Here is a 23,109-nt window from a genome sequence, read left to right as displayed (position 1 = left end):
GGTATTCCCCTTAAGTGTTGGAGCCGCTCTGGGAAGAGCAGAAGGTTCCCAGTGCCCTCCCTGGCAGCATCTCCAAATTAGGGCTGAGAGAGACTCCTGCCTGCAACCTCGGAGAAGCTGCTGCCAGTCCGTGAAGACAATATTGAGCTAGGTGGACCAAGGGTCTGACTCAGTCTATGGCAGCTTCTTCTGTTCCTCCCCTTCCAACGCGAACATCGTGTGGTTCTATAAGTTTTTGTGGGAAAGCTCCCTTGCCGAGATTTGCAATCCAGCTCCTGCCTCTCAGGCTGGTCTAGGTCAGGTCCTGGCTTTTGCTGCTCAGACCCAGAGGTGCACCTCGGTCATTTTGGAGCCTGGACCTTTGGAGGCCCCTCCTCCTCTGCGAGCTCAGTATCATCATGCTCCGCCTGGCAACCACACCACCCGCCACAGACTCAAGAGGATATGGGGGCCCCCGGGGGCTGTGGAGGCCTTGGACTTTGGCCCCGAAGTCCTGGGGTAAGAGCGCCTCTGCCCAGACTTCCTTGGGCAGATCCCTGGTTGATGTGGGCACCTTCTCCCCAATCCCCACTCCTGCGGATGGTGTCCTCCTGCACTGCTCAGAGCTGGCAGAAATGGAGAGGCAGCTGCCAGGAGTAGTGCCCACTCACCCTGCCCAAGAGACATCAGGTCTCCTCTCAGTCATATTTTCCCCCAAACTAAAAACCCCCAGATGCTGTAGCCTGGCCTCATCAGGAAGGTGCTCCAGGCCCCTGGTCATCTTGGCTGCCCTCTTCTTTACCTTCTCCGGTTCTACAATGTCCTCTTTAAGATATGGTGACCAGAACTGTACACAATACTCCAAATGTGGCCACACCTTCGATTTGTATCAGGGCATTATAATATTAGCATTTTTAATGTTCAATCCCCTTCCTAATGATCCCGAGCAGGGAATGGCCTTTTTCACAGCTGCGACGCACTGAGCAGAGGCAGAGCCACAATTGGGCAAACGGGTTCAAAGAAACCAGGCCGCCACCAATCAGGGTCCGCAAGCACGGCCCCAGAGACACACCCCACGTCGGACGTCAGGTTCGGGAGTGTTACTTCGGTGCCAAACGGAGCGGAAATCGGCCCGCGCGGTGTTGGACAGGGAGAGTCACTCTGGCTCACGCTGCCCAACGCAGCGTGGGCTGGTCTCCCTTCCAAATGGGGCCACGCGGCCCCGTTTGGGAGGAATACTATGTCCCTCGTGTCTGATGTCAGACGCGGGGGCGTGGCTAGCTAGGCCCCTGCTTCTGACATCAGCCGCACACGGGCCGCCACCAGCCTCCTTACGTTCATGGCACTGAGTCAACATTTTCCATGAACTGTCCACCAGGACCCCAAGCTCCCTTTCCCGGTTAGTCCCCGACAGTTCAGCCCCCAACTGGTAGCTACAATTTTCCCCGAAACCCCCTCCAGATGACATTACATCACAACGCAGCATCATTCAAAGGCATGGGTTCTCAATCTCGGGTCCCTACATGTCGTTGGACTACAACTCCCATCATCCAAAGGCCATTGTGGCTGGGAATGAAGGGAGGTCTCAAAATCTGGGGATTCAAGCTTGAGAAGCTCTTTTTAAGGCTTCTTGCAAGGTGGGCGAGTAGCACGAGGTCAGGAGGAGGAGGAGGACCTCTCCTGCTGGCAAAGTCGCCCTTTTGCACCAGAATGGTCCCTCCACTTTTGCCACCCATCCAAAGAATGGCCACCTGGCATACTTCAAAGTGATCTGTTGTTAGAGTATTACTGTTATGTATACGCTGCTTTTCAGTGCAAAGATGCTCAAAGCGGTTTACATGGCAAAAGATGATGGTTCCCTGCCCCAAGGGCCTCACAATTAAAAACAAACAGCAACAACGCAGGGGAGACCCCACTTGCAGCCACCCCTTCACTGTGTCCCTCCTCATTTCATCGTCACAACAGCCTGAGCCCCGGGGGGGGGGGCTGTCTCATCATGCCTGAGCAGGGACTTGAACCCGGCTCTTTCCAGCTTAATCCCCGCACTCCAGCCACTACACTGCCCCACCCTTGCCCACACAAAGCAGCCGCCTTCTGTGTGATGAGGCGAGCCAAGCGACACAGGCTGGCGTGGCTCTTGTTTCTCAGGACGGCCGAGCAGCCAGCGAGGGAGGCAGATGGTCCTCGTGAGCGGAGCGTTGCGAGAGGCTTCTCTTGCCCCGAGCCCAGCAGCGCCTTCGCCCCGGGGCCTGTGCGGTGGGTGCCCTCTGCTCTCCCCCCCCCCCGCTTAATCCCAGCACCACCCCTGCCCCCTCCCTCTGGGGCCGCCCGCCTTGCCTTGGGGCCTGGTAATTAGAGATCTGGATCCCTGACAGGAGCCCCCCCCCCGCCGGAGAGCGGCTGTACAGCTGGAGCCGGAGGAGGTCAAGGAGCAGACAAAAGCCCGGCTCTTAATTGCACCGACAAGCTCCCCTCGGCCTCTTCCCTCCCCCTCGGTCGCTGCTGGGTGGAGAAGGCGAAGGTGGAGGCGGCCCGGCTCATTACGGATTCTGCTGCTCGCTGGGAGCCCGAGGAGGCTGGGAAGGAGCAGATGGCGGGCAGGCGGGCAAGGGCCCGGCCTCCTCCTCCTCCTCCTCCTCTCGCTGAGCAGATGCCCACGACACAAGAGAGCCGGATTAAAGGCAGCTCTGTCTCAATTAGCATCAAGGGTCAGCGAGGGGGAGAGGGAGAGAGGCTCCATCCATGCGCGGGGCAGCAGCAAGGGGCGGCCACAGCTGCCACTGCCGCAGAGCTGGGGAAGGGGCCCTGCTAGTGGCCCAGGGCCCGGTCAGGGGCCGCAGGCATGGCGTCGGCAGCAGGGCTGAGCTGCAGGGCTGGCGCTGGGCTCCAGAGGCACCGGACGCTGGGGGCGGCATGGGGCGGGGGCAGGCCTGGCCCACCCGCGAGGCAGGCCTAGGCAGCCACTTTGGCCACCACTTCCTGGGTGGGGGGAGGACCTCAGCGGGGCCGGAGTGCCACCTCTCTGCCCATTGTCCTTCCTCTCCCTCTTGCCTCACCCCCCTGAAGCCGTGATGCCAGAATGCTGCGATCCTGACCCCCGGCTCCCCAGAAGGCACAGCCGCCTGGGCTCATGGCACCTCAGCCCCCACCCACCCACCCACCCCCCACAGCCGGTCTCTTAAGCTGCTGCGCCCCCTCTTGCGAAGACCGACTGCCCGCCTCGGCATTCCTTTCCAGAAAGAAATGGCGCTCTCAGGCTGGGTTTGCAGATTGACGCTGGCTGGTCCTGGCAAATGAGCTGCTCGAGTGGTCCAAGTTAAAGCTTGGGTCCCTGCACTTCTCAGCGGGGAGGGGGGTGGCAGGGCCCAAGTCCAACCTTTGCCAAGCCCCCTAGGGGCCAGCCCTGGATGGGCCCCACACAGGCCCCCCAGCAGTTTAAGAACGTATTAGCTTCCCTCCAAAGAGCTCGGGGAATCTCGCCTTCATTCTGCGCCCCACCCTTTCAAACTCCCAAGAGCCAAATGAAGCGGATGGCTGAGTGGGGGCTTGAGTCCAGCTCTCCCTGCTCCTAGGCTGTGTTCACACAGCCACAAGGATCCTGGTTCAAAGGTTAATCAGGATTAGTGAGCTCAGTAGAGCCGATGGTGAGAACCCAGGATCTCAGGGCAACCCTGGCCAAAACTGCTCCAGTTAGCCAGCATTTAACCAGCACAGACAGTCTCCTGTCTGTCCTGGTTAAGAGAGGAGAGCTGGCCATGTGCTAGCAAGCATGGATTGTCTCCTTTGCTAAGCAGGGTCTGCCCTGGTTGCATTTGAATGGGAGACCACATGTGTGAACACTGGAAGATCTTCCCCTCAGGGGATGGGGCCGCTCTGGGAAGAGCATCTGGGTTCCCAGTCCCCTCCCTGGCAGCATCTCCAAGAGAGGGCTGAGAGAGAGATTCCTGCCTGCAACCTGGGAGAAGCCGCTGCCCTACTGAGCTAGATGGACCAAGGGTCTGACTCAGTATATGGCAGCTTCCCATGTTCCTGGTTGACTAGCCTAGTTAAATGCTGGTCAGCTGGAGCTGTTCTGAATATGCTGCCCTGTGAAAACTAACTATGTTAGAATAGAAGTCAATGCTGAAATGGATCATTTCAAAGTTGGAAACATTTGCTGATCATAAGCAAAATAAGGCAGACACATCCACTGATGGAGCACATTTATTTAGTATGCTGCAGGCCCGATATTGGTTTTTAAATATTGCTGTGTCTTTTTTTGTATGGGAAACAGATATGATTTGTTTGCTTCTCGTGATAGTTTACCCCACTTTCCTACACAAAGGGCCCAAGCGAGCGGAAAATAATAATATTTCCTGCCTGCCAAAATAAAAACAAACAGAAATGAAATCTCATAGGCTACCATGTACTAAAAACACCACTGCATCTCAGCTGTCCAATGCTATCAAATATCTACTGTCAATTACTGAAGTTAAACATTGTGCAGAATACAGATATTAAACAGTAAATGAATATCTAGCAAAAACTGAAATTTTCAGGGATTTGGAGAATGCTGCATTCATATGCATGAACTGAAAATAAACTAGGGTTCCGTCCTAGAACATTTGAAAACATGCCACTGAGCAGTCCAGACGGCAGCCCTGAATAAAATGTAGGGAAGGAGAGCTGGTCTGGTGGTCATGAGTGTGAATTGTCCCCTTTGCTAAGCAGGATGTGCCTTGGTTTGCATTTGGATGGGATGTGGTTTCTGTAACATATTTCCCTTAGGGGAAGGGCTTTGAAACTTGGGTCCCTAAATGCCTGGAATTTTGGCTTGACTTGTTATAAGGCTGCTTCCAGGGTTCCTGAATACAATGGCCGCATTCCCATGTAACCCAGAACCGCAGGTCCAATGGAGCCGCGGTTCTGCTCCCCACCCACCCTGCTCTCCTGTCCTAATTCAGACATAACGGAGAGCAGGCTCTTTGCAGTCAGGGAGACTGCAGAGAGGAGGAGGGGGATCTGGCTGCCCAGGCTTCCTTCTTGCATGAAGGACAGCCCGCCCAGCCAATCATGGCCTGAGAGAGGGAGGAGCTTCCTCTCTCAACTCCGGGTACAGTGAATGCAGCCTCCAATTCTGTCTTCGCATGTCACGCTGGAGAACCGAAACCTCGGGCTGGAGCGGGGGAACTCGCTACAACCCAAGGGTTCAAATTGGAATTTGGAGAGCGAAACCTTGGGTCACTCTCCGCACGGAACATTCAGGTGTGCAGGTTGCAGAAGGGTGCCGCCTCTGGCCCCTTGAACTCCAGTTTATGTGAAAATGGGGACAATATGTCCCAAGCTGGGCTTTCCGGGAACTTTGGGATTCCAGGAAGGTTTCAGTATCTTCAGCTTAATTTATCAGAAACGTACTACTGCTAACTGCTGAGTCTTTTGCCATGACACTTTGCTGACTCACCTGTTGAGCCCAAGCTCCAACTCCCACCCTCCTAGCTTTTTAATTATAATTTCAGAAAGGAAGTCCGCACGAGCAGTTTGCATGAGGCATAATGGGCATGATGCACGGCATTTCTGCAGCCACTTTGCTGAGGCCAGAGCGGATCCAGCCTAATGTTTCTGGTGCCACCCCCAGCCTCCAGGCCATCCAGCCCAGAGATTAATCACCATCCCCACAAATCCCCCTTTTAATCCCTCCTGATCCAGCAGTAGCCTCTCTCTTCCCTCACAGCGAACCCCTGTACAATATCTGCTGGGAGACGGAGGGTTAAGTGCCAGCCTCCCCAGAGACCTAGCCTCAAGTGACTCCCTGAAAGAGGCCATCTGCCAGGGGGCTGCTCCTCGTCCGTCCGGAGGGGGAGGAGAGGGCACACGGAAGGCCTCCAGTGCTGGCCAGCATCCTCTGATTTCCCAAGGGGCACCAGCAGGTGGTACTGCTCGGAGCTCAATCCTTCCCAAATCACAGAAAGTTTAGGGAAACATCTCGAGGCTCAGCTGGTTTCCTTTGGAGGACAAGGCACTGGAAACATAACGGGCGACTTCGTGAGGCTTCTCTGTTTTACAAAGGGACTCCATCCCTCTTCCAAAGAGATAAAGGTAGCATGCAAGCTCCTCACTTCTTTGATCCTCACAACAACCCTGTGGGGTGGGTTAAGATTGATAGTGGCTCATCCTAATGGGCCAGGGGGCACCGAAGGAGGCACAGCTGTCTCGGGTTCCCAGGATGGTTCTCCCACCCCGCCACTGCCCCACTCATTAAGGACAAGCTGGTGATGGTTATTTTAAGACATAGTTGTGATCCGTGGTTACCGCATGAGCTTCATGGACGAGTAGGGATTTGAACCCAGAATTCCCCAGTATCAATTTAACATCTTAACCACTACACCACACTGCCTCTCTAATAAGCTGCACAGGTATTATGCAGCAATTAAGTAATTTCCATCACAGCAAAAGTATGCAGAATTATAAAATAGTTCTAGATACTGCTGGGAGCAGTAGCATGTTCTTATATTTATACACTGCCTTTAATCAAATATCTCAAGGCAGTTTACAGCTGAAATATGAAGACCATAATAAAGTCAATAACAATGAAAAGACAGAACAATCAAGCCATAAAATAGAACTCAGAAAGCAGTACCAATTAAACAAAAAAACAAAAAAACAACCCAGCACCCTCTAGAGGACAAAGGCCTGACATAAGACCTAGGTCTGTAGTGGCTTCCAAAAGGGAGCTAGGAAGGCTGAGAAGCGGTTGGGTTGTCCATTCCAAAGGCTAGAGGCAACAACCAAGAAGGCCCCGTCCTGCATGCAGAATGACTGAGCCTCTCTCAATATCAGCACATGGAGCAGAGCCCTCTCGGGATGGTCTGCTCAAGAGGGCAGGAGCCTTTGGGAGCTGGCCGTCCTTCAGGTATTCAGGGGCCAAACCATGAATGGCTTTCAAGGTGATAACCAGCACCTTGAATCAGATCTGGAGACAAATCAGCAGCATGCACATGAATTCTGCAGTCTATTTTAGCCGAACTACATGCACATTTATTTTGCATAATTTATCCTGCCGTTTTGCTATTTTGCATAATTTGCTCTGCTCCTTTTCATAGTAGTGAAGAGCAAGGCGGTATATACTGGTACTGATGCCTCGCCTTCTGCAGTTTATGCAGCTGCATACTCTGGCCTTTAAGATTGTGCTCAGCATTCCCATATATTTCGAAGCACATCTCTTTAACCATAAGGGCTACACACTTTTGTCTTTTTAATTTATTATTTATTCATTCAATTTATATACCGCCCTTCCTAAAGCAACTCAGGGCAGTTTACATTGAAATAAAAACACATAACAAAACAATTAAAAACACATTTAAACCAGATTAAAATTAAAACTAAAACTGGATATCATTAAAAGCCAGGCTGAAAACGAAAGCCAAGCCTGCGTTTAGGGACCAATACCACTTTCTGTGGCTTTTCTGTAGTTTCATAGAATTGTGGCAAACACACAGCCTGGCCTCATCTGCATGAGTAAATCCTCCGTGCTGAGTGCTTCTGTGAATATGCTTCTCTCTCTGCCTTTCCCTTTCATGACTCCTCCCTCCTCCATGCACTGAGCCCTTAAAAAAGGGCCACTACCTATAGATATTTTGGGAGGGACGTGCCTCCTTCTTGGGGTCAAGAAGACAACGGCCCAGGACTGGTACTCTCCGCTATCAGGAGAAATGCTGGTGGCATGGCAGACGACAACGACAAACTATGGTGCGGCCACCCCCGGAGCACTGGGTTCAATTCTGGTCACCACATCTCAAAAAGGACATTGTTGAACTGGAGAAGGTGCGGAAGAGGGCAACCAAGATGATCAGGGGCCTAGAGCACCTTCCTTAGGAGGCAAGGCTACAACTCCTGGGGCTTTTTAGTTTAGAAAAAAGACGACTGCGGGGAGACATGATAGAGGTCTATAAAATCATGCATGCGGTGGAGAAAGTGGAGAGAGAGAAATTCTTTTCCCTCTCCCATAACACTAGAACCAGGGGTCATCCCATGAAATTGATTGCCAGGAAATCTAAGACCAACAAACGGCAATACTTTTTCAGACAACACATCATCAACTTGCCACGAGATGTGGTGACAGCCAACAACCTGGACAGCTTTAAGAAGGGTTTGGATAACTTCATGGAGGAGAGGTCTATCAAGGGCTACTAGTCGGAGGGCTGTGGGCCACCTCCAGCCTCCCAGGCAGGATGCCTCTGAGTACCAGTTGCAGGAGAGCAACAGCAGGAGGGAGGGCAGGCCCCTTTCAGCTTCTGCCTGTGGGCTTCCGGCGGCAACTAGTGGGCCACTGTGTGAAACAGGATGCTGGACTAGACAGGCTCCCTTGGGCCTGATCCAGCAGGGCTGTTCTCCTGTTCTGATGACGGTGGCTGGGTGCAGGAACCGTGGCTAGGAAGAGCTGCCAATCATGTCAGCAGGCACTCCCTTTGGGTGGGAGCCACGAGAGCCTCCTGTGAGATGCAGGAATGTTCCGTGTGGAGGGCTTCCTAGTTTGACCCGCTCGGTCTCAGGAGGTGGCCCCACCTTGCTGGCTGCCTCTGAGGATGACTCCTGGGAAGCTTCTGCAATGCCAAGGAGCACCCCTCCAACAGGACTGCCACCTAGACAAGAGGAGAGGTCTCCTCCTGTGCCTTTAAGCAGTGCACAGAAGAGGAGATGCCAGCAGCTACCCCTTGTCATGCAGTGGGGAGAAAAGCCACCCCTGATGACTTCCCCTCTTCTGTGCATCTCTTAAAGGTACCGGAGGAGACCTCTCCTCTTGCCCAGGCGGCAGGCCTGTAATACTGCACCAAATCCAAAAGCAGCAAGAGACCTCCCAACCTGGCCACCAGAGCCAGCTCCTGAAGAATAGGGCACTGCTCCTTCAACTCCCCACAGTTTTCCTCAGAGAGAATGGCGTGCAAGTGGGCAGGGGGGCGGCTTAAGCTGTATCAGATCCCTCCTGGAGCAGCCTTTGGGAGGGGCATTGGATCCCGCTTAACTCTGGACCCAGGGAGGGTGCCTAAGCAGAGTCCTCTGGCCACGGTGTGCTGACCATGGTCCTGATCTCCTTTGAACTCCCACTGAACACCTCGAGGATGCCCCTGCAGACTGACAGATGCTCTCAGGCCAAAGAATGGGATCCCTGGACATGTCAAGTGGGCATCCCTTCATGCTGACCTCTACACCCCTGCGGGTACCAGCCAGGACATTGGAGTAGCCAACCTATAATTACCTTTAATAACAATGGTCATCGTGAAGGCTCAAATCATACCTCAGAGGTGAGCAGACTTCAGGCTTTAAATTTTAGTAGGACCTCCAAGGTCAACCAACCAGAACCAAGTGCAAAATAGGAACCTAGGAAGCTACCATATTCTGAGTCAGACCCTTGGTCCACCTAGCTCAGTGTTGTCTTCACAGACTGGCAGCGGCTTCTCCAAGGTTGCAGGCAGGAATCTCTCTCAGCCCTGTATGCTTTGGTAGTTTGTTGGTTCAATAAAAAAATCTTGTCCTATTAAAAAAAATAATAATCTTGTCCTATCTTGGGGATGCTGCCAGGTAGGGAACTTGGAATCTAGATGCTACATCCCCTGAAGGGAATCTCTTCTAGTGCTCACACTTCTAGTCTCCTTTTCGTAGCAACCAGGGTGGACCCTTCTTAGCCAAGGGGACAAGTCATGCTTGCTACCACAAGACCAGCTCTCCTCTCCTTTTAAATGTACACACAGAATACCTTGCAACTGCTATTTAGAGGCATCTTGTGTCTGAGGCTAGAGGTGGCCACCAGCCACCAGACCAGTAGCCACTGATAGACCTGTCCTCCATGAATTTGTCTAAACTCCCTTTAAAACTATCCAAGCTAGTGGCCATTGCCACATTGCCACATTGCCACGTTAATTTTGTGCAGTGTGAAAAAGTCCTTCGTCTTGTCGGTCCTGAATTTCCCGGCCATCGGTTTCATGGGATGACCCCTGGATCCAGTGCGGGCAGAGACGGAGGGAGGGAGGTCCTTCTTCTTCTGCATTCCTGTCTCTTGGATGTGCTCAGCTCATTCAAGCACACTCGAAAAAGAGGGGCTGGCCTCCCTCTTTCTGAAGCAAGGTGCAAAAGGCAACCTTGCCCCCCTCCCCGCCCCTACGTAAGGATGTAAAGGGGGTGCCCAGTGGGGAGAGGAGAGGGCTTGTCTCTTCTGCCGTTCTCTAGATCCATTCCGATGGGGCTTCAGGCCTGGTTTGGGAATGGAAACCTCTTTGGCCACCTTGTGGGGTGAGGCCAGTGACAGGAGAAGAGCAACCCTGCTGGCCCTCTTGGACCTCTCCAAACCAGCCGCCAGGATCCCCCTCTGGGGAGGCTGCCCAGGAGTCAGACCCCTGGTCCCTCTGGCTCAGCACTGCCGGTACTGCCTGGCAGCAGGTTTCAGGCCGGGGTCTTCCCCAGTCTTGGTTCTGGAGGATGCTGCCAGGGATGGGGCCTGGGGCAAGAGCTGCACCACGGAGTGACAGCCCAACCTCGTGCCGCAGTTCCGGCTAAGAGGGGCAGTTGGGTGCCCTTTGTGGGGACAGAGGGAGTGTGAGGGCTGCTTAGGGTGGGGAGGGGGCCACTCCAGTTATAAAGGCCAGCTGAGATCAATGGGGACGGGGAGTGGGTGGATTTGCCATCCCTCCTCGGAATTAGGGAGGCTGATCTAGGCCAAGTTGCCACAAGCAACGTTCAAAAACCCAACACGATGCCACGTTGCACAGGGGAGATCTGGAGCACGTGGCAGGCCCTGCTCTGACTGGTCCTGCTCCATGCACAGGCTTCAGAGCCACACCTGGCGCTGACAAGCTCCGGGAAAGGTTAATTGAAAGGAGGCCTTTCTCCTGATCATCTGATTTATTCCGCCACGCTGCAGGCAGCTCAGCGACCCAACCGACCCAACCGCTGAGACCTCGTGGTTCCAGCCACACTGTGGAACCAAAGCCCCCAACTCCCCACCCCCCAGACCAACACCGAAACATTCACAACAATCTAGAGGAGGGAGGCAAGTGGGGGGCGGTCTGCATTTCCTCTCTTGTTTTGGAATAAGAAAAGACAGGCAGGGGATGTTTCAATTCAGTTCCAGCCTCTTGGAGGGTTCAGCCAAGTGAGTGGCAAATACGCCGTATACTGCAGGGGAATGAGAGGGGGAAGCAGGGGGCGGGGGCTGCACACAGACTTGTCTCCCTGTTTGCTCCCTGTTTGGGGGGAAATGGCTCCCTCTACTACTTTCCCCTTGAATGGATGCCTTATTGAAATAGTCTCGCCAGCCTGGTCACTCTCCAGGGTTCAGCTCTCCTCCCCAGGGTCTCTAAGCGCTTCGTTTGCTCCTTGGTCTTCAGCCTGACCTTTAAAAACCCCTCCCTGCATGCAGAAATCTAGCACAGCAAAGAGAAACCTGATGAGCTTCTTTGGTTTGCAGGGACTTTTGCCTGGGTGGAGCTTTCAAGATGGCATTTCTCACCTGCCAATCCCCGTGATTACTTGATTACTACCACCTCATTTTGCTACATGCACGGTTGAGAAGAAGGTCAGGACGAAAACAGGATGAGTTGATAGTTATTTCTGAGAGCCAGACTGCCCACCTCCACTACGGCCCTTCAGGTGATTGACTACTGGGCGCTTTCCAGACTAGACCCTGCAATGAGGTTGTGTCATATCTTGGAAGTGGCTTCCACACCTCCTGCGTCATGACACCACAGCCCCTACACAGACAGCAGGGGGGCCGTTCACATTTCCAAATTCACCTTGTTGCGGATTTAATCACTGCGATATAGAGCAAGGACGTCGTATATCCGGCATGAAAAAGTTGCTGTTTTCCCGGGTTGTTCGTTTCCGCGAGACAGCTCCCCCTGCTGTTTACGTTTTGACTGCGACTTGCCTGAACGGAGGCATTTTGCTGCTGTTGAGCAGCTAGGCTGGAAAGTGCCCTGGCCTGAAATATACATGCCTTCAGCCTGTTTTATCGTGGGCAAAGTCGTGATGAGCTGGGGACATCCAAAGCCCCCCGGTGTCACCTCCTGCAGGGCAGCGACAAGCCAGCTGCCTGGAGATGCTACAAACCTGGCCTCCTTCCCAGAGGAATGAGCTGTTGTGTGATCCAGGCCAGATGCCTGTCTGGAGGAGGAAGGCAATGGAAAGACCCGGCTGCCGACGTGTCCCACCTTCCCCATTGACTGGATCCCTCCAGACACAAGGGGCCTGGTGCATTAGTGCAGACGTCTTGTGCAAGGCTGTGGCACTGGCCAGCCCTGCTGTGTCAGGAGCTTGTGCTCCAGAGGAGGGTTGTACCAGTACAGCTACCCTTGTGCAACAAGACACACAACGTGCGGCACGCCGGCTGCTGTGGAACCTTCTCCTCAGCCTGTAGATGTTGCAGAGCACAGGAGGGCGACTTCAAGCACCCGGAGGCAAGCAAACGCTTTTTAAACCACCGGAAACACTGCTGCATGCACGGATGGTGCTGGCTGTCGCTGTCCTGTTATCAATCTGCTTGGGCCTCACTGACTGACGGGCCGACATGGAGCTCCCAGACCAGAACACAAACAGTACAGATGTGCTGTTTTTGCACGTAGGTTCCAGACCTTGCCCAGACCCGAGAAAAACACCCCAAACCCCATCAAAATGCATTAATGTCCCAGAAAATGAGGGGAAACTCTCCCATTGGGAGAGCATGGGGAATGAGACCTCATAGAGCTAGGAAGAGACTAGAGTCACAGCGAGATAAGACGTTAATATGCTTGCAGACTGCCAGCTGTTTTACTAGTAAATTAATAAAAACGAGCTGGCCCGGGTGCTGAGCATCTGCACCTCTACTTCTCCCTCAAGAAGGAGAGGCATGCCCCTTTCAACTCCTGCTGTAGGCTCCCAGTGGCATCCGGTGGGCCACTGTGTGAAACAGGATGCTGGACTAGATGGGCCTGCTTGGGCCCGATCCAGCAGGGCTGTTCTTGTGTTCCCTCATTCTCGGCCCCTCGATCTCAGCCCTCCCCACTCCAATGTTTTTTCTCTCTGGCCAGCTGCTTTTTCCAGCTGCCCGCCACTTTCGGCCACTGCCCCCCGCTCTTTCTCTACCCTCCCCACTGCCACCGCCGCTTTCTCTCACCCCCCCCCCGGCCGCCTTCTCCCCCTGCCAACCACCGCTGCTTTCTCTCCCCGCCTGCCCGCCTTCCTGCCCATTTGCTGGCCTATCCGTTGGCCTTATGTTCCCCACCACCACCGCTTTCCTCTCCCCCTCCCCTCGCTCACGAACTCTCGCGAGAGCTGCCATGTGTGAGATTAGCGACGGGTACGTCTAAGAGAATTATATAGATAGATAAGAGGCAATAACACTGTTAGATGGGCAGAAATATAAATCCATGATGGTCCTTGGCACGTTGCCCTCCCTTCCCTGATGGATCCAGATTTAGAACCCACTACATGGACGGGGCGGAAGGAAAAGAGCCCGGCACTGGGACTAGTCAAGCGCCAGAGCCTCCCATCTGAGCAGCCCCGCAAAGAGTCCAGGGAGTTTGCCAAATGTATACCTGGAACATACTCTGGCAGGCCTCCCTTCAGTCCCACAAAACACTCTGGTGCCCTTCGTGTGGAACAGGCATGCTTGTTTTCCATCTGTCAAAAACTGGAGGGTCTGCATCCTTCAGAGCTGGATTTCGGCCGGACAGTCCCCCAGCCCATGTCAAAACCTTCCACGCCACTGCACGGATGGTCCCTCCTGCCCACTGGAGCGTCCACGTGCTCTGCCAAACGAACGAACGAACGAACGAACTCTCCCATCTCAAACCTGCTCCCTCCCGGCTGAGTCTGAAATAACCACATCCTGCTGCTTCTCAGTAGATTGCTGGAATCTTTACCCCTGCAGAGAGAGCAGCCCAAAACATCTGAAGGGCTGAGCTCATGCTGGATCTCACAGAGACCGAGCTGACAGTCTCCACTTCAAATCTTGGCTTTGCCCTGAGCCCAATGAACTGCATGTGACAAGAAGCCACTGCTGACAACGACAATATAGGGACAGAGGAAGCTGCCATATACAGAGTCAGGCCCTTGGTCCATCATGCTCAGGATTGTCTACCCAGACTGGCAGCGGCTTCTCCAAGGTTGCAGGCAGGAGCCTCTCTCAGCCCTCTCTGGGAGATGCTGCCGGATGCTCTGAGCCTCAGCCTTGCCACTCCCCAGCCCCTAGAATATGGGGCTAATAATCCTGGTCTGTCGTACAGGGGCTGTTTATCTGCTTCGGGTCTTTGTAGCCCTCCTTTTCAGTTTTTACACAATTTCCGATAGGAACACGTGTCTTATACTGAGTCAGGCCCTTGGTCCATCTAGCTCAGGATCGCCTACCCAGACTGGCAGCGGCTTCTCCCAGGTTTCAGGCAGGAGCCTTTCTCAGCCCTACCTGGAGGTGCTGCCAGGGGACAGCGATCAAACAACGTTTACCTGGACAAAAAAAAAAAAAAGAACTTGCAAAGGGCAATATCTGAACATCATAGAAGCAACTGGATAACACCAAAGACAGCCGACCAGCCCAGATAATGATGATGGATTCTAACCATTCACTTGTCACCCAGTCCGTCACTGTTCAATAAAAGCCATCCTTAAAATTCCTGGACAAGCAGAAACGTTTCCCCCTAAAACTGAATAATGGAGGAGAGCTGGTCTTGTGGTAGCAGGCATGACTTGTCCCCATAGCTAAGCAGGGTCTGCCCTGGTTGCATATGAATGGGAGACTAGAAGTGTGGGCACTGGAAGATATTGCCCATTAGCAGGATGGAGCCGCTCTGGGAAGAGCAGAAGGTTTCCAGTTCCCTCCCTGGCAGCAACTCCAAGACAGGGCTGAGAGAGATTCCTGCTGCCTGCAACCTTGGAGAAGCCGCTGCCAGTCTATGAAGACAATACTGAGCTTGATAGACCAAGGGTCTGACACAGTATATGGCAGTTTCCTATGTTCCTATGTGGCACCAGAGGAGAGTTTCTGGGAAGAGCGTCCCGTAACCAGGTGTCTCCACTGGACTTAGGAAGCCAACTCCTCCAGGGACAGACTCCTGGTCCATTGTGCTCAGTGTGGTCTACTCAGAATGGCCGGGGCTCTCCAGAGTCCTTACTTGCCAGGGATTGAACCCGAGGCCTTCCGCAGGCTCTGCCCTGGAACTATGGCCTCTCACGGAAAAGGCCTTCTCCATCATCCCCAGGGGCAGCCGGAGCATGCAGAGAAGGGTCTCACACTCAGGTCTCAATTCTCAGGCAGGTGCACAGGCGAGAAACGGGCCCTTCCTAGTGCCGACAACTGCTTGGGGAACGTGCTTTACAGCCGATACAGAACGCTATAGAAATGCTCCTTCTTCCAGTGACTATTTTTATTCTCTCCACTGTCAGAATTAATCAGTGCGTCATATCATTTAGGTGCCAGAGGATCATCTCTGGACTGAAAGGAATGGCTCCTGAGCAACTATTACTTATTTATTTATTTACTTCATAGTTTTTAATACCACCCACTACCGAAGTCTCTAGGCGGTGTACAGTTTAAAACAAACTAAGAATAAAACAAAGCAAGAATTTAACAGTTAAAACATATTAAAATCTGATGTAAAATATCCATAAAAACAGCAACTAACTCAAAAGCTTGGCTGAATTGATGTGTCTTTAGCTGTTTCCTAAAAGTGAACAGGGATGGAGCAGCTCAAATCTCCGCAGGAAGAGCGTTCCACAGCCCGGGGGCAACTACAGAGAAGGCTCTTGCCTTTGAGTCACCACCAGGGGAGCTGCCGGCGTCACCCTCAGACGAACCTCCCCTGAAGATCTTAATCGGCAGCGGGGTTCATAATGAAGAAGGCGTTCTCTTAAATATTGTGGGCCCAAGCCATTAAGGGCTTTATAGGTAATAAGCAGCACTTTGCATTTTGCCCGGAAACCTGTTGGTAGCCATCAATAGTCCTCTCCTCCATGAATCTGTCTAAGCCCCTTTTAAAGCCACCCAAGCTGGTGGCCATCACCTCATCCCATGGCAAGGAATCCCATAGATTAATGATGGAAAAGTACTTCGTCGTGTCAGTCCTAAATTCCCCAACCTTCAGTTTCATGAGATGACAGCAGCAACGATACAGGAAGATGCTGAAAGGCATCATCTCATACTGTGCGGGAGATGGCAGTGGTCAGCCCCTCCTGTATTCTACCAGAGACAACCACAGGGCTCTTTGGTCACCAGGAGTCGACATTGACTTGATGGCACAACTTTACCTCTACCCCCATTGAAAAACTTTCTAATGTCCTCATGTAGAACAAATGTGTGGACGGGGTGGGGGGGGGGCATGGTTTCACGCTCACTGCCACAACCCCACCCTCCCTGTCTCCTCTGACCCTGCCTCCAACTGTTATGGATTCAGTTCTAGGGGAGAAGGGGTCCGACAAGCATATGACTGTATGTGCAGGGCCTGTCGCCATGAGTGGGAAGGCGGAACCATAAGGACTCCACATGCAAATAGTTGTCTATGCAGAGAGTCTCAGCTTACGGTACAAAGTTATCCTGGAGGTGGAAGCAGGGGTGTGTGTGTATGTGTGCGAGTGGGGAGGATGGCAACCCTGCAGAGCCAACGTTGACATCAATTACTCCTCCGAGCAAGACAGACATGAGTTCCCCGACCACCCATTATGGAGCTCTTGAGAGGACCAAGCGGTGGTAACCACAGGCTGTCAAGAGGGAGAAAGCCGAGGGAGGGAGGAGGTCTGTGCAAGATGGGCTGCCCCACCCGCTCTGCATGCATTCCAGGCAAATGGAACTTAGAATTGCAAGCAGAAGTTTGGGCATTAAGTCACGGAATGTGATTGAACCAAATGGGTAGAGAGCCATTCTCTCGCTCTGCCGAAATGACAGCTACTTTCTTCTTCGAAATGACAACAATGACGGTTGCCTCTAAATTGCTTCTCCTGCTTCTCCTTCTCCTTCTACCCGCAGTGGATAGAGCTGAGGGTTGCACAGCTAACATCAGAATTGGGGGCGGGGGGGGGGAAGCGAGAGCTGGATTTTGTTTTACCAGAATGGGTGCAATTTATCCACAGAGTTGCCGTTTGGGGACCTTTTTGTGTTTTCATCAAGTCGGATCAGGAGCTGATGAAGGGAAAGTGGCTCTGAGATTGCCTGGCCAAATAACAGGGCTGTCTGGGCTCTCTCCCACCCAATCAAGGGAAGGATGCCACGGAAAGAATTCTGCCACGGGCGAATGGCTGACACTCTGCGCAGTCGAATCCTGGCGTTAGGAAGCCGCGAGGGGAGGGCTGGGGCTCAGGGCAAAGGCAGGCCGAGGAGTCTGTTGCGAACCTCCTTAGAACAGCGTGTGGGCGCCTACTCCCTGCCAGCCCCTTTGGAAACAATGGAAGACGCACAGAACAGATGTCCTAACATCAAGAGGACGCCAGCCAGTGTGACTCGTAAGGCTGGGCCCCGAGAGCAGCCACCCCACCCACACGTCACTTGCAGACTCCACAGTGGGGGACACTTGGGCAATTTTCTGGGTGGGGGCGCAGTTTTCAGGAGGGGATGCTCTAGCTCTCTCTTCTTCAGCTTCTTGGAGTTGGTGGCTGACCCCCACCCACATCCAGGTGAATGACCCAAACAATGCTTCGCTCTGATGTTGCCCTGTAGTGGGGCATTCTGGGGGGAATGGTAGCCACCAGCTAAAGAAAGTTGGGAGAAGCACCCGTGAATTGTGAAACATGAAAGAGAGGAGGAGATTTTGGCCCCCTCTTTTGCCCTGCCCTGACCCCCTTGCAAACGCTGTAGTTTTTAACAATCCTTTGTAGTATTTGGTTTATTTACACACATGCCAGTTGTGCATCAGAGGGAGTTGGTTACGACTCATCTTAAGACAGAGTGCAGGACTGATAATTTAATGTAGATTAAATTAAAATACTTGGAAGTAAGTCCAGCTATATCCAGTGCGACTTACTCCCAGGAAAGCATGCATACAATTGCAGCCGTAATCAGATTTGACCATTGCAGGTTCAACAGGGTGCACTGAGCGAGGGAGGCAGAAACAACAGTGGATGTTCCCTTGTGAGGTTTCTTTGGAAAATATAAAATCTGGCTTTGCCTGCAGCATTACGTGGAGGAGCAGGTGAGTTCCTTGAGAGGCAGAGAAGAGGAAAGCTGGAGGTGCATTTGGGGTGTTGCAGAGGGCAAGTTGTCAGGAGTCAACCCAAGCCAGACAGAATGTTGCAGGATGCCAGAGAGTGGGGATGAGCTGGAGCTGTGTGTCCCTTCCATGCCCTATGGCAGAACTGGGGGGGCTGCTGCCACATGGTGTGTGGAACAGCTTCTGTGGCTTAATCAGCGCCACGGGTAAAGCTTTTGCCAGTGCAACTCTACATTGTTTCCTAGAGTTTATCATGCCATTTGGAAGAACTACAGAAAGAGGCAACTTGTGTCGAGCAGCAGAGGGTGTGTGTGTGTGTGTGTGTTTCCAGAAGATAGCAGTGGGTAAAGGCTGCCTGCCGGCTGGCTCCGTAATAAAGAGAATGGTTCTGGAATTAACTGTGTGGCAGTAAATTTCCAGGATAATATAAAACCCAATCTACAAAAGCATTTGCCTCTGGCTGGAAACGGCAGTCAACTAGCAGGATTCCTCAGGCATCCGAGGATGAAATTAATGGCAGCCACCCAAGGCAACGAGGAGGCAAGGAACTGCAGCGACCCCCTCCTGACTCCCGCTTAGGAACGGAGCTGTTTCTAGGGGTGGGGGGGATGCCGGTCTGGGCTCCTCCTCCTCCTCCTCCTCCTCGGCCCCACACCTCCCACCGCTGCCCTCTCCCTCCTCCACCTTCAGAACATGGGAGGTGCTTCACTTCTGGAGCAGAGCTGAAGCCAAGGTGGGGTTACAGGCCCCCCCTGCCCCCCTGGAATGGGGTTTCACCCCACCTAAGACGTGTTCAAAACACTCCGTGGCAGCTGCTGTTGTTGCTGACCCACACAGTAGTTGTGTTCAGTGGTGGAGCGAGAGGAAGAAGGCCCCGTGTCTGCCCACATCCCCAGCATGGCAGAGTCCTTGAAGGGGGCGAGAGCAGGGCCAGTTCTGCGCATGGGGGGGGCATTAAGCAGCCCTCTGTGGGCCCCTCCCTACCAGAGGGGACCCCAAGAGAGCTTCTCCTCCACCGCCACCACCACCACGCAAAGGCTCTGGGCACAAAGGTGGTCTTGGGAGCAGCAACAGGCCCTTCCAGGGGCCCCGGGGCCTCCTCAGCTGCCCACGATGCTGATGCTTGACACCAGTCCTGGGCAAGAGAATAACTTACAGAAGTTATCCTTTATTTAAGGGGCAATTATAAGCTGGCCACATCTTCTCAGCTTAAAAATCATGGTTTCCATGCACCACATTTGGCTCATGCCAACCCTTTATTAACTCTTCACAGACACCCAAAGAGACCAAGGGTTCTTCTCCATCTTGGGTGGCCCAGATGCTGCTGCACTGCAACCCCCATCATCTCCAGTTACAGTGGCCGTTGGCCACCATGACCCTCCTCGGGGCTGTATTTTTGGAAGGCACAGAGCACTTCCGGGGCCAGGGAAGGTCAGTGAAATCCCCACCGTGTGCGCTGAGCAGTGAGGAAGCCTCCAGCTGCGTCAAGAGCGGCCTCGGGATCAGGATCATGTCCGCCATGATTTTTAGCAGCAGCAACAAAAGCAGCCAGCCAGCCTTGCTTCTGTGCTTGCCCTTAAAGGCAGCCCTGGATTCCCGACCACGCCTCCCACAGACCACCCACCTTTGGTTTGCGTGGTCCTCCTCGCTGGTTCTGCCTGCAGCATGACTCTTGCTGCCTTGCAAGGGGGTGGTTCTCAAACATGGGTGTCCAGATGTTGTTGAACTACAACTCCCATCACCCCCTGCCACAATGGCTGAGGGCCATCTGAGCGGGGGAGCCACGCTTGACCCCTGCTCACTGGGCCAAGAGGCACCTTTTAACATGGCGAATCTCTTTACTGAGAAGGGGAGAGTAACTGGCCCTCTCCACCCCCAGCACAGGACTGCCAGTGACTGTTGCTGGTGTCTGTCTTATGTTTCTTTTAGATTGTGAGCCCTTTGGGGACAGGGAAACATCTTATTTATTTGTTGTTTCTCCATGTAAACCGCCCTGAGCCATTTTTGGAAGGGTGGTATAGAAATCAGATAGATGATGATGATGATGATGCAGCCAGTTTGGTCTCCGGGTCATCTCGGAGAGACCATGTTACTCCTATACGAAAAGAGCTCTGTTGGCTCCCAATAGGTTTCCGGCTATGCAGGGACGGGGCCTTCTCTGTTGCGGCCTTGAGACTCTGGAATGTGTCCCCTGTTGAAATAAGAGCCTCCCCATCTCTGGCAACTTTTAAGAAGTCCCTCAAGACTTATTTTTTCACCCGAGCTTTTTAACTGGGCTGTGGTTTTAAATTGTTTTAAGGTCTTCATTTATAATCTGTTTGATGTTGTTGTAAACCACTCAGAGACAGAGGTTTGGGGTGGTCTTCAAATTTAGAAAATAAAATAAATAATAAAATAAACATCGCCTGGGGAATCAAGGTTGGGGGAACCCCTGCCCGGAAGTGCTTTGCACCCCTTCTGCTCAGCCCCCTTGAATCATCCTGACCAGGCTGGCTCACCAGTCCAGATGCCACAAGCCCCTTTCAAGCCGCCCACTCCAAAGGTAGGTTCCGCTTCAGAGAGGCCAAGCTGGATGAGCCAGCCGGGGATGGAGAGCAGGCCTCTCTGCTGCTGCTTCTGTCCGTATCCATGAGTATGTCTTCAAAATGAGGGGGGGCATTCACTCAACACACACACACCCTTTCCCATCGCTTGTGTTTATGGAGCCATGCAGGAGGTTCCCAGTTCCCTCCCTGGCAGCATCTCCAAGAGAGGGCTGAGAGAGACTCCTGCCTGCAACCTTGGAGAAGCCGCTGCCAGTCTGGGTAGACCATCCTGAGCTAGATAGACCCAGGGTCTGACTCGGTAGAAGGCAGCTGCCTCTGTTCCTATGCTTGAAATAAGCTCAGTTGCTTCTCAGGTTAATCAACACCTGTCTGAGTCGATCTCACTCCCCGTCTCTCCCCGGCCCCCACGCTTTCTCTCTTAGGATTTTCCAGTATCACAAGCAATTAAATGTAAGTGCAGATGATTTCAAAACACATCTCCGTTTGCAAAAATCTTCAAAGAAGGTCACAAACACCTTCCTCTTCTAACCAGGAAGACCACGTTTTTTTAAAATAAAAGAATAGCCAAGAAACAAATTAAAAGGGGAAACTAGAGAACAAAGGAGAAGCAAAGCAGCCTGACAAGAACAGAGGAGCTCGGAAGGCGGACACACACAGAGAGAACAGTCCACGGGACATTCCACCGAGAGAAGAATAGGAACCAAACAACTAAGGACGCCGCAGGAGTCGGTTCTCGTAGGGCTTCCATTTGGGATGATCTTTCACTCACTATGAAAAGATCCCCGGATTTTTTAAAAAACCCATTTTCATCGGTGGTGCCTTCTTGCTTTTCATATGGCTGCCGCTTGAACTTTAGCTGCATTGAGGAGGAATGACTTAACAAATGTGAAACGTGGCAGAGGAGGGAGGAGTTCATGTAATGCATCCCAGGCCAGGATCGGGGCCTTAAGCCGGCTGTGTTTAGAACCCATCGCTTCAGGCTACTTTATTGTGGGTTTTGTTTTTAGTTATGTACTATAATGGTGGCTAATGGTTGCAATCCAAGCTGCTTCTAAAGCCTAGTAAGAGATCCATTTTCAAAAACACAAGGAATAAACAACAAATAAACCCCCACCATCCCAATCAAGGCACCTTTGACAGCAGACTCCCCTGGCTCTGAGGAACATACAGACATAAGAGCCAGAGGCTGCCGGTCTGAATCCCCTCTGGTGTGTTCCCCAGACTATGGGAAACACCTATATTGGGCAGCAACGATAGAGGAAGATGCTGAAAGGCATCATCTCATACTGCGCGGGAGGAGATGGCCATGGTCGACCCCTCCTGTACCAAAGACAACCTAGCAAAGACAACCACAGGGCTCTGTGGTTGCCAGGAGTCAACACTGACTTGACGGCACACTTTGCCATAAGACCAACTCTCCACCCCAGATGCAACAATATAGCATATGTTTGACAAGTTTTAAAGCATTCCTCAGTTGCTCTTAAAAAACAATCCTGCCTCCCTCCCTCCCAACCCTGAAGAGTAGACTTTATTGAGCTAAAATAATGTTGCTCTTGGGTAGAGATATCCAACACCTGCATTTTCAGGGCTTCTTAGACAGAGCCAGCATGCATAGTGGTTAGAGTATGATGCTAGGACTACGGAGACCCAGGTTCAAATCCTCACTCAGTTGTGAAGGTTACTCTCTCTGAGCCTAACCTACCACACAGGGCTGTTGTGAGGATGTGTCACCCACCCCAATTCAAGATGGATGCACAAACATTTGAGGCACAAGTGGGCTAACTTGTGAACTGCCTAACCAATTTGAACCAAATTGGCTACAGTTGTAGGGAGGGACACATAGGGACGGCTCAAGGATGTAGTTTGTAATGAGGTCATCCACCATGATTCAAGATGGCGGATGCATGAATGTTTGAGGTGCAAGGGGGCCAACTTGTGGACCGCCTAACTGGTTTGAACCAAATTTGGTACCGTTGTAGTGTGAGTAACGCATCGGGACACCTCAATGGCATAGTTTGTGATGATACCACACACCCCAATTCAAGATGGTGGATGCGTAAACGTTTGAGGCACAAGTGGGCCAACTTGTGAACCGTCTAACTGCATTGAACCAAATTTGCTACAGGTATAGGGACACCTCAATGGTTGAGAGAGCCAGCGTGGTGTAGCGGTTAGAGTGCTGGACTAGGACTGGGGAGGCCCGAGTTCAAATCCCCATTCAGCCATGATACTAGCTGGGTGACTCTGGGCCAGTCACATCTCTCTCAGCCTAACCTACTTCACAGGGTTGTTGTGAAAGAGAAACTCAAGTATGTAGCACACTGCTCTGGACTCCTTGGAGGAAGAGCAGGATATAAATGTAATAATAATAATAATAATAATAATAAATAAATAAATAAATAATAGTTTGTGATGAAGAGGGAGGTTACACTGCACAGCCCAGTAAC

General features: G+C 52.6%; 1 protein-coding gene across 1 annotated transcript in view; it reads right to left on the bottom strand.

Moving 5' to 3' along the window:
• Positions 1-23,109, bottom strand: part of SRRM4 (serine/arginine repetitive matrix 4) — a 120,342-nt gene that overhangs the window by 72,554 nt on the left and 24,679 nt on the right. The window lies entirely within an intron of this gene.

Source organism: Hemicordylus capensis, chromosome 15, assembly GCF_027244095.1.
Source record: "Hemicordylus capensis ecotype Gifberg chromosome 15, rHemCap1.1.pri, whole genome shotgun sequence".
Classification (NCBI taxonomy): Eukaryota; Metazoa; Chordata; class Lepidosauria; order Squamata; family Cordylidae; genus Hemicordylus; species Hemicordylus capensis.
This window is presented reverse-complemented; position numbering and strand designations above follow the sequence as displayed.